We start from the raw sequence: 11,635 nt of genomic DNA on the forward strand, positions 1-11,635 counted from the left end.
CCATGAAAAGAACCTGTTATCGGCCTTAAATAAAGCTGCTTTAAATTGGTATAATCCTATCATGTAACAGGTTATTGACCTCATTTCTTTCCATAAAGCTGTAGGTAGGCCCAAGGCCACAGCAGTCGGCACAATTCAACAAAGAAAATGGCAAAAACCAAATCTCAGGCACAGCGCTTACCTCCACAGCACAGTGGTTTCAGCTGCTGCAAAAACAAGACCCCGGCAACGATTTCACTCATGCTTTCCCTCTCCCGTCCCGCCCACTCGTGACTATCACCAAACTGACTGCACACTGCAATCTCAGATTCAGTGTCAACAAACTCAGTTGCTGTGTCAAAGTATAGCTTAGTTGTAGCAGTGTGGGAGTAACATATGTTTTCAGGTGGTGGCTTGCTGTGAACATGGATTAAAAACGCATCCAGTGACTCTGGTGTCAAGGATCTTGGTGCCGCAGGTTCAAAGTCACTTTTTTACATGCAAACTTGCATCAGCCTATATGCTACTGTATGTTTTTTTTCTGCAATATAGACACAAATAGACAAAAATGATTTCTAAACATATCGTTTATGTAATGGTTCTTTTGCTTATTGATGCTTTTTGTTGCAGCATGTGCTTTAGTAATTAATTTTTGCGCTCGTGCCCACGCTCACTTTCACAAATGACAATCTATTAGATGACTGCAGGCTTGCTTAAGTGTTCGTGGGCAGGATGACAAAAAGAAACTCTTCTGCATTTGCGCACTTTATGGCTGACGTGAATGACAAATACATTTTTTGTGAGAGCAAAACAACAACCACTTGAGAAGTTCTGCAATATAAAAAGAGAATTTGATGATGAGTAATATGAAATAACACACACACTAAAAGCCACAGGTGCCAGACAACTCCCATAGCAAGTGGGTGTGAGGGTAAATTGTGTAATGTTTTCTGATCCGACAAACAATCTACCCAACATATTATTCCCAGGGGTGTGTTTTGTTCCCACATACCCCCTCCTGCTACAAGCCTACTTCTCATTTACATTAGAAAACATATCTTGCAAATTAATGAGCAGAAGGTTGCAATTAAAGACGTTATGCAGCATCTGTCCCTTAAGCTCCTAAAGCAGAAATGATTGGAAGTCGGGCCAGTGTGCCAAGTGTTTTTCTACCAGACTGCCTCCCATTTTAAATTGTAAATTTGTAAATGGTGACAGGTGTTGTGTTGATACTGTTTTTTCATACTGTGGACTTGTTTTAAATGGCAGCTGGAGAATTGTGGTGGGAATATGCTGTTTTCTTGATGAAGAAAGCAACTGAATTAGTTTCATGTAGTGAGGGGTTTGGGATACTTGATGAGTAAACCAAAATATGTGGGATGGCAATATGGTGTGTGCATGTGTAATTGTGAGTGTGTGAAGTGTTGGAGAGCTGGTAGCAAGCTTTCTGTTTACCTATTTACCTATTACTCTGTGTTGTGATTCCTTAACACATTTTAACAGATATAGTCTATACTGGCTGTCTGTCTTCGGGAGAGGCAGTGCACTAAGTTGACCAATAATCAGACAGCAATGGCAGCAACCTGTGAATTCATACCAATGGCTGGTCACTGATCCACATTGTTTGACCACGGAGCGCCTCCTCCTTTGCTTTTGCTCTAAGTGGGTCAACATTAGTCATGACAGTTCAGTTCAACAGTCTATCTTAATCATCATTTAACATTGTAGGAATTAGAAGTTAATTGCATTTCCTTGTACATGTTCTCATGGGGTGCCTCAAAGGTCAGGACTGTCCTTTGAGGGGACTCCCAGAGTAATTGGGCGGTTTGCATAGCTGGATCAGATCATCTGGCCATGCCAGGAGCTTAAACTGGTGGCTGTGTGGTAAGCTGCCGGACTGGAGCCTCTATGGTACCACCTTGGGCCTGCTACCCAGCACACACAGCTGGGGTTTAAGGCATCCAGACGTCTTTCCAGATTTGAGAACAGTATCCAAGTCTCTGCAGCATGCAGGAGCACAGATGGGACCAGGCTGTTGTACAGCCTCAGTTTGGTACAAAGGCTCAGCTGTCGGTCCCTCCACACATGGCTGAGACTTGGTGATGTGGTACCAGCACCATCAATTCTGCGTCTCACATGTGTGTTGCTGGGATTGTCCAGGACAGAAGTGGTATGTAGGGTTATGTCCACACTCCTAGAGCTCACATTCACTTCTCCCAGATGCTGCTACTGCTGCTGCTGCTGCTGCTGCTGCTGCTGCTGCTGGCCAGCCCCAAACACTATCCAGAGGCAAAACTGGGAGCAGAGTATATCAGCATCCCCCTGCCAGTACATAGCCTCTACCAGGACTCATGCAGCGCCTTCTTATATAGCAGTAAAAGAGCACCAATCAACCTCAGGCTGTAGTACCAGGGATCTCTGACCAGCAGTCTTGATGTGTAGGCCCATTGCTGCCAAGCCGGCCACTGCCCCAGCTATAGGTCAAATAACTCACAGTGAGACTCTCTTCCCAGGCAGGACACAAACTGTGGAACATGACAGCAACCTGGCAAATAAAACCTGTTTGCAGTAAATGCAACTTGGTAAAGACCCGGGCCGGGACTGAACCAACTTGACAGCGTCATAGTTTATATTTACTCACAAAAAAGGAGACAAATACAAATTTCAGTTTAATAACTTACATTCTTCCTGCTTTGTTCAGTGTATTGGACAGAGCATTGGCCCAGCTCCTCACATACACACCAGAAAGCTGATTCAGGCTTAGAGGTTTTAGAGTGTAGAGTTATAGGATATACATGTACTGTACTGGGTATCTCCCACAGAAATCTTTTCAAAGCCTCCCATTTAAACAGACATGACCTGTTCCACAAGCTCAGATCCAACCTGTGATGAAATGTGTTTGTTGTGATGGCCTTTTTCACAGCTTGGGTTAATGGTACAATATAGTCAAACCAAAGTCTGTTCAACCAGTATCAGGTAAAAAAAAAAAAAAAAGAAAAAAGACTCACTCTTCTTTTATTATCATTACCTATTTATTTCTGTTCTGGATCACAGCATGGACTGGAGCCAAACCCACAGACTTTGTACACAAGACAGGGAAACGCCCTAGGTAGTAGCTAAAACAAAATTAACTTATACTACACACTAGCATGACTCGCCTGGATATAATGTACATGTTATTACCCATTGGTAGAAGGAAACTTTTATAATACAAACATATCTGTCACATTTTGAGAGCACTTCCTTACAGCTTCTGTTTTCTTTGACCTGTGCTTTTGTCATCGTCCCTCTATCATGCTGACTTGCTATTTCACCTTTGACAAATACATTTCTCTCAGCCATTGTGAATCTGCTCATATTTTTTGATCTTGCACAATAATTCCAGGTTTGATACTCTCTTTCGACATCTTTTCCATTTTCCCTCCATCCCGTGATCAACTTTTTTTATTCCTAAACTTGAATGAATGTGAAAAATATTGGTGGCTGGAAATACATTCTATCTCTTTCTCCTCTGCCTCTTCCTCGCTGGATGCACTGACCTTCCCTAAAGGATGAGGAGACTGGTGATCTACTGAAGCAGACAGGGAACAGGGATTTCTTTCTTTTTTGCTAAATATGTCATAAAACATTTTACATCCTAGTTCATTATATTTTAGGGCACCCTGGAGACTAAAAAACAAGAAAAATAAATAAAAACAACACTAAAAAGGTGCACAAATCTGGGGGGGAATGAAGTTGCATGTACTTGAAGAACATTTTAATTTTTCTTGCACCACCCTAATAATTATTTTAGCTATAGACAGTTATAAGCATGAAATTTCAGGTCTATCAAAATGGAGAATGGGTATTTTTGTACTGATGAGTCATGTTCTGTCTGTCTGACTCACTCATGCTGTCTTGACGTCTGATGAAATTTTTAATGGCAAAAAATAGGATTACTGTTGTTCTGGTACATCAATTCTTATGAGATAAAAAAGATGTGCGCGCAACTGTCTTCACCTCCTTGATTAGGAACATTTAATACAACATTTCAGTCAAAGACCTTTTTGACCCACTCCGCCTACGCACCTGTCACAAACAGTGATCCTGAGGACCTGCCATGCACATTCTTGAAATGTAAATCCTCTATTTGCCTCCTTGTGAGATATTTATGTTGATGGAGCCATTTGTAAATTGTGTATTGCTACAAAACCAACATTAGCATTAACAGCTAAAAACAGCAATGGGAAGCAACAGCACCGGTGTGGCTGCTTCTATATCCAACATAACTATATTTACTGTACCATCACTGCAAAATCTCAGTCACAAAAAGAAAGAAAGAAAGAAAGAAAGAAAGAAAGAAAGAAAGAAAGAAAGAAAGAAAGGCACCCTCCCTCTAAAATGAACTACTTATACCAGAGTGTAAAAATACTCCATCACAATGAAGTTCATATCAGGGGGATGTAGCTACTCAATATCAAAAGTAAAAGTAAGCCAATTTATTGCCACAACTTCTCATGCATTCATGCGTGAACACGTTTTCATTGCTGCTGCTGTTTTTTTGTTTTTTTTGCATCTAATGTTATGGATTAATCTGCTAATTATACCTTCTTGATTGAGCTTGTTAATAATGAGACATGCCAATAGCCCAGAGTGACACCTTCAAATGTCTCGTTTTGACACCAATAATTTTGTAACTGTAATTATTAAGATTATTATTTGAATAATTAGGACAAAGCAGAAAACAAATATAAAAGTAAAAGAATAAAAAAGACATAAAAAGAAAATAATTTGAAAGAAGGTACAAGTTGAAGTGTAGCTGCTTTCCACATTCTACATTTCCACATTTGACCTGTGCACAGGTGAGAGAACACACATGTGCATAACGAGCGCTCATTAAGTCAATAGGCTGCAGCTGTGTCGGTGAGTCTGTTTCCACAGATGAACAAGCCGCAGAGCTTTCAATGGCTGGCACCGTTTTAAGTGTTTTCATGTCTGTTCTTTTTCATATTCCTAAACTTAATTAGCTGCATGCTGAAAAATTGGAAAAGGATGGACAAACTTGTGAGTAGGTTTTTATTCATTGAACAGATTCTGTTTTTTTTTCTCTGAATGTTACTATATTTATTTATGCCATTTATCTATACATACATTTATTATCATGAATATTATTATTAGTTTATTGATCCATTTTGAGATATTTTGGCCAGTATGTACTGAAGATTGGTGGTAGCCAAGTACCAAAACCTGCACAGTCATCAAAGGGCCACTATGGCTGGCTCCTGCAGTCAATCCCCATAAACTTGCATGTTAAAATGACGAACTTTACAGCAGATGGTATATGTTTACAGCTTCCTACAAAATACAGTTTTTGTCCCTATAGGTCATTACCTCTCCCATATAGCCGCACAGTCGGTGAATGCAGAATTTTACCGCTTATTGAATTTAAATCAGTCACTTAACTAATTTAAATTCAATTAAGGGGTAACATTCTGCATATTTGAGAGTGTGGCACTTTGAGGGCCGGACAGTTTCTATTCAAGTACCTCCTTTGCATTTTCCCATGTGACACTTGTTTACACTAACTTGCTGACACAACATTAAACTTTGCCAAATGGCAGATTAGTGTGGCACTTGGGTCCTGATGGGGGTGTTTAGATAGGACACATTGAAAACCTGCTGTGTAGAGACAGCTTTGTTGGTCTGTCGTCCCTAGAGTGTAAAGTTATTGTTTGTATTGTAGGCTACTTGCTCTTTCTTTGCCCCTGCCAGGGAATGGGAATCTAAACATGATTAATGTCTTCTCTAACTTCCTTTGGTAATGCATGAAAAAAGAGGTCAAAAAGAAGCCTTCATATAAAGCATGGTAATAAAATGGTCAAGCTTATCATTCAATATCAAACAGCATGACATATATAATGAACATGGCCCATTTGCTGAGCCACAATGTTAAAATAATTTCTGGTCCTTATTTAAAAAATCAATTCATATCAGTGCTGCTCTATTTAGTTACCTGCATTAATGCACTGTATACACCAGACAGCTGTTACGATGACCAGTGTGTGAAATTAAACGCCATTGCAAAAACTAATTAAATGCATTTCGGCATTTAAAATGTTCAGTGGCCATTTTATTCATTAACCTGCATTAATAATACATTTTACAATAAATAATATATAGGCCCATTCTTCTATAGCACAAATCTGAGTTTAATTGAGATTTTTCTTGTGCCGTTGTATCATTTATAAACCATCAAATGACTCATTAGGGTCCAGTGGATTCTCTGATTGGTGTATTTTGTAGATATCCATCTCAGATACAGTAGATATTGATTTCTGTAATGAAGCGCTTGCACGCTTATAGTTGCATGAGAGCCCTCAAGTGTTTGTTAGTCTTCTCCACCCGTTTTCATGCCCCACTGACATGTGCTGCAGCTTTGTGATTGCAGTATCTGGGAACAAATCATCAGCATGGCCACTGAGACAGAACCTCTGCACAGTTTAATGAAGGCTCCTGATTATGGATTGATTCACCTGTTCTTGTGAGATATGTCGTCATCAGTAGGGACATAGGTGAATGCTGATTTAAACCTGAGCTTTATTTTATCTAAGTTTTGCCATAGGTTACTGTCTTTAGGATCACGGGAAATACATCTAAATTAGACGTGTAAAGATATTTTGTATCAGTTTGTATCACCCATTAACTTACTTGGGATCTGTTTCAAAACTCAAAACTTAAGCAGCATTTTGAGTTGTGACAGAAAGGTTTGCAATATGATTGATGCTTAAAAGAAACCTGTGCAGTTTTACACATCAATGTATCTTTAGAGAATTCCTACACTTGAGAAATAAGGTGAATAAAGCTTTTAGGGCACTGGTAGTTGAGTTTAATAGAGGGTAATGTGGCCTCAGACCCACAATTGGATGGAAAATAATAAGAAAACATTTGATCTTTTGAAACCACAATACCAGCCTTGCCCTGACATTACCATAAGAAAGAAGAAAGTCCAAGAGAATTGCATTTTGCTCTCTCACTTTTTCTCAGAAAATAGAGTGACAAAAACATTCATAGTTAAGTTAAAGCTACACTAAATAAAACTGATGTATTTCTTATTACATCTAATAATCACAGCACTCACAATATTCACTCACAGTCAGCAGGGTAGGTGCATAGAGTATGCAGCTGTTAATGGCCTGCAGTTTCTCTCTCTCTGTGTCTCTCTTCACTTCCCTGTTGGGCTGTAAGTTCTGAACAGCAGGCAGAGAAACCAAACCAAGTGACGTCTTCTGTCAATCTATTAATCTCCTCAAGTAAATCATAGCACAACATCTACACACAACAAACAGCACTTAGAGGACAGTCAGCTGAGTGTGTGTGTGTGCCCATCAGTGCTGCAAATCATGGTTGTCTGCAGGGGAATGCCAATGTGTAATTGTGGCAGGCAGGCCAAATTAAATGGCATATTATTTGTATATTACTGCAAATTATGATAATACATCAATTAATTTAACATAAAACAAGCCAAATATGATCATGAAATGACCAGAGGCATCAGCTACAGGCGATCACTCTGATAATCAGCGATCACCACGATCATCATCCGTCAGCACAGCCCTTGTGTGAGTAGGTGTACACCCACATGTTCCATCATAGTACTGGGTTTCTATTAGCAGTGGAAACATGCTCCCACAGTCCAGAAGCCCAGAAGCAAGGGATCAAACACTGGACATCAGTCTCATCACATCACTCTCTCTCTCTCTCTCTCTCACATACACACACTCGCACATACACTGCCCTCTGTGCCCACTTCCCCTCTCTTGACTGAATGCTTAGTCTAGCTGTCTCCATGGGGACTGTCTCCTAGCTACATATACACACACACAGACGACCATACACACACTTGTCCCATCCGATTTCTCCCCTGGCTGATCAAAAGCAAAGCTCTGTCAATCATGCACACGCCCCTCCAATCTGGACTTTGTCCTTGGTTTTAGCAAGCAGTCATCTTGTCTATTTCTTTTTGGTTCCCTCCATCCTCTCCTTCCGTCTCCCCCCTTGTCTGTCTCGGCCTCCCCAGCCTTCTCATATCAAAGCCAGCGAGGACAGCTTTCGGGTCTGTGGATCTAAACAGCGGGCGGCTGTCATGGCAGGAGGTGAATTAATCTGCCCTGGCATTTTACACCCCCAGGCCCCTTCCAAACAGTTACATCTGCACGGCCCCCCGTATCTTCACCAGTTAATGCACGCCAGGCACCGATGTGAACAATGACACAGTTAAAGTAATCTGTCATCGCTCGACAATTAATGATAGATTGTGACAATTCCCTCTTGCTCACTGGCGGGTTTTGGAAGGTAACTGCTGATTGTTTATGATTTAAAGGGAGATCAGAACTGTCACTGTGAAAAAGAGAGGGAGGGATTTTTTTTTTTCCACAGCTCCATATGCTCGTTCTATTGTAGTCCTTGCTTTCTGCCTGAGAAACAGGAGGATGTTCCAAGTCATTGTTCTGGTGGATCCAGCCTGCTTTGAGTCAAAAAACTTCTCACTCTCTCACATTTTGTAACTTCCATGTTAGACAGTAGTTGCAAACCCATTTTCTATAAGTTGCAGTAAATTTAGCCTTGGAATAAAAACAAAACTCAAAAAAGTAACAGAAGAGTGAAAGGAGTTGATGTCACACAGACATGATCTGATAGTTCAATTTAGATCAATTTCTCTCTAAAATGACAGAACATGCATGCATTTTTTAATTTTAAAGAGCTCACTGTGATGTATTCAGATTGTACAGTTTGTCCAACCAACAGCTCGTGCCCCAAAGACGTACAGCTGATTATGATATATGAGAAAAGCACAGGTCTAACCGATAAAACAAGACCAATATGTACTGGCAATAGACATTTAGTCAATAGCAATATGGAAATAGTTCAATAGAAAGTCTGATAGTTTCATGGTTGCATGAACAAACACAAAGCTTGCTTCCCTCTGCCGCGTAAACACGACCTACAGTATCACATCCATTCATAATGCAGCATGGTACAAGTGACACACAGCCAATCATTTTACAGGCAGCAACTGAAGACAGTTAGAAATATTATTGCTAACAAAAAACAAAACAAGTCAGATCACCAGTATGGCAATCCTTTATCATAAAATGCAACGTGTCATCACCAGTCATAATAAACATCTGCAGCATCTCAGGAAAAAGCCCACAGGCAACAACACTATAATCATCTGAATGGTACAAGGACACAACCCACCCAGCAGTGTTTTTTATTAAAGATGATCAATAAATATCAATATTGAGTGATGTGAAAAGCGTAGTGTGGTAACACTTTTTTTTGGCCATATTGCTCAGCACTGGAAAAGCATAAGCTTCTCACATATAAGGAGAATTTTAAAATTCGGCTTGCAAATAAAATGAGATATGATTAATCAGCGAATGAGAGGGAGGCCAGCCTCACTCTGTCAAAAGCACCTCTAAAGCTCACCAATAGACATGTTATGGGATGTGGTAATCATCTGGGGTAATCAGCATAAAGACTGGTGTGTGAAGATAATTTATTTTTCTCATGTTTACAGAATTAAAATTACTGAACAATTAACACAGGAACACAAGATTAGATCTCAGAAAGTGTATTTTCCATTTCACTTAGTCTTTAAATAGTCAGCTGCAAGGAGAGAATTACTGAAGTCTTTGTCATCGGGCCAGTTTGCTGCATCTAAAGTGACACACTGACTGAAAACCTCACAGCAGGTTTACTGCATTTGAGTTGGAGGAACTGGTGTTGCCTGCCAATCAGTGTGCTTTATTGTGACTGCCTGTGAGGACTTGGCTTCAAAATTAATTTAACTAAATCAGTTTAATTCGTAACAAAACCACATTTTGGCCAAAACTCATTAAGGCCATTGTTGTTCTGGCACTTTATAAATCAAATCTTTAAAAACAAAAGCCATAAGACTATATGTAGTCTAAGGATAATCAGTCAAATTAAATTGTATGTAATGTACTGTACATTAAACACGACATTGAGATGTCATTAGATCAAAACAGCCCCTAGTCCCACACAAGTGGGACATCATAATAGAGACGCCTTGTGAGAGTGTTTCTGGTGAGCAGTGGCTGCAGAAAGATACACATTTTTCTTCTGGCTGCAGCTCAGCGACTGAGCAAACGAGTGTGTCTCATTTGGCTGGTCAGATAGATCCCTACAGTATGTGTCTGGCCAGTCTTATCTACATGCAGCTATAGAAGACCATTATTCAAAGTCAGCTCCCTGGCCCGGCGTCCCTGATCCCAGGCATGTTGCTCTATTGGCTGGTTATCTGGCACAGGAATAGATTATGCTCTAAATGAATAGATTATACAATGTGACAAGTGAGACAGAGGAATGGATTTCATGTACTTTTTTTTTTCAATAAAAGAAAATGTGTTCTTTTTAGTGAAGAAGAAAAAATCTGAGACATCACTAGATCATGATGCCCTTTTCCATCAAACTGTCACATTTAGTAACTCAATATTCTATATTCTGCAAATCAGATGCCATTTTATCCCCTATTGACAACATGGTTCATCATGACAGAAGTAAATTTGTCACACCAAGAAGTTTTTCTAGGCAGAGTTATCTGACTCTTTGACTACAGTACGTGATCAGTTTTTGCTGAGGTTATCTCAGTTGGCTTCCAAGGCTGTGCAGATAGACACATCAATGAGGATTTTCAGGAAAGAATCCATGAGAGAGTGTGTGTGGCTGCTGTTTCACTGAGAACTGAGTCATTAGCACTTTCATTGTTAGCCAATAGGTTACATGGCTCAAGATTGATCAGGCCTTATAGACCTCCACTTCATGTGCGTATGTGACGATGGGCCATCGTCAAAGATGGCCGTTTCAGCCAAAGCTCTCGGGGTGAAAGAGGATTAGGACAACTGTCTCCCGATGGGACTGCTGCTGTGGCCTAAATCTACATCTATTGTGCAAACTTGCATTGTAGATTACGCATCCGCATACATCACATTTGTGCGGCCTGCAGTAAGATACATACATATTGCATAAGACAATATATGTGATGTGCATGACATTGCCAACATCCCACAGTCTGTAGGTGCCTGTAAAAGCATCTTGCCAACTGGAAATTACGACTTAGTCTGCTGGTCTTTGTTTCATGCAATCTTTTGTAGCTCTGCCATACATCAAGAACTTAATGTGCATATGGCTCGTTGCTGTTTTGGCAAAGAGAGACATGTGTGACTTTTCCTGGCTGAAATTGTTCGGCAGATAGAGAGCCCTATGGCTTTCTGGCTGGGGACGGTGATTGAGAAAGGCCAGCTGGCTTACTCCAGGTCTGGACGTGAATTGACAGGAGAAATATGGTCTTGGGGACTGCCAGAGGAGAAGGGGGTTCTGGGAGAGATATCTATGGGCCAAGGTTGGCCAACAACACTCAACCATTCATGGCTTAAAACATAGAGAAGGGTTAGAGCACCCAGCTATGGTTGGACACAGTCTGACCCGGCAGAGGCCCAAAACAAAAGGACAATGTCATGAGATATTCTCATGATACAAGCGCTTAATTTCTAAATTTTATATAACAAGTGTGATTTTCAGGCCAGTAGTGTTATTTGCAGCTACAGGCAGCAAAAGCAACATAGTCCACGCTTATTTATTTTCATTCAATACG

This window comes from Trachurus japonicus, chromosome 23, assembly GCF_045865225.1.
Source record: "Trachurus japonicus isolate A0001 chromosome 23, Traja_1.0".
NCBI classification, from domain to species: Eukaryota; Metazoa; Chordata; class Actinopteri; order Carangiformes; family Carangidae; genus Trachurus; species Trachurus japonicus.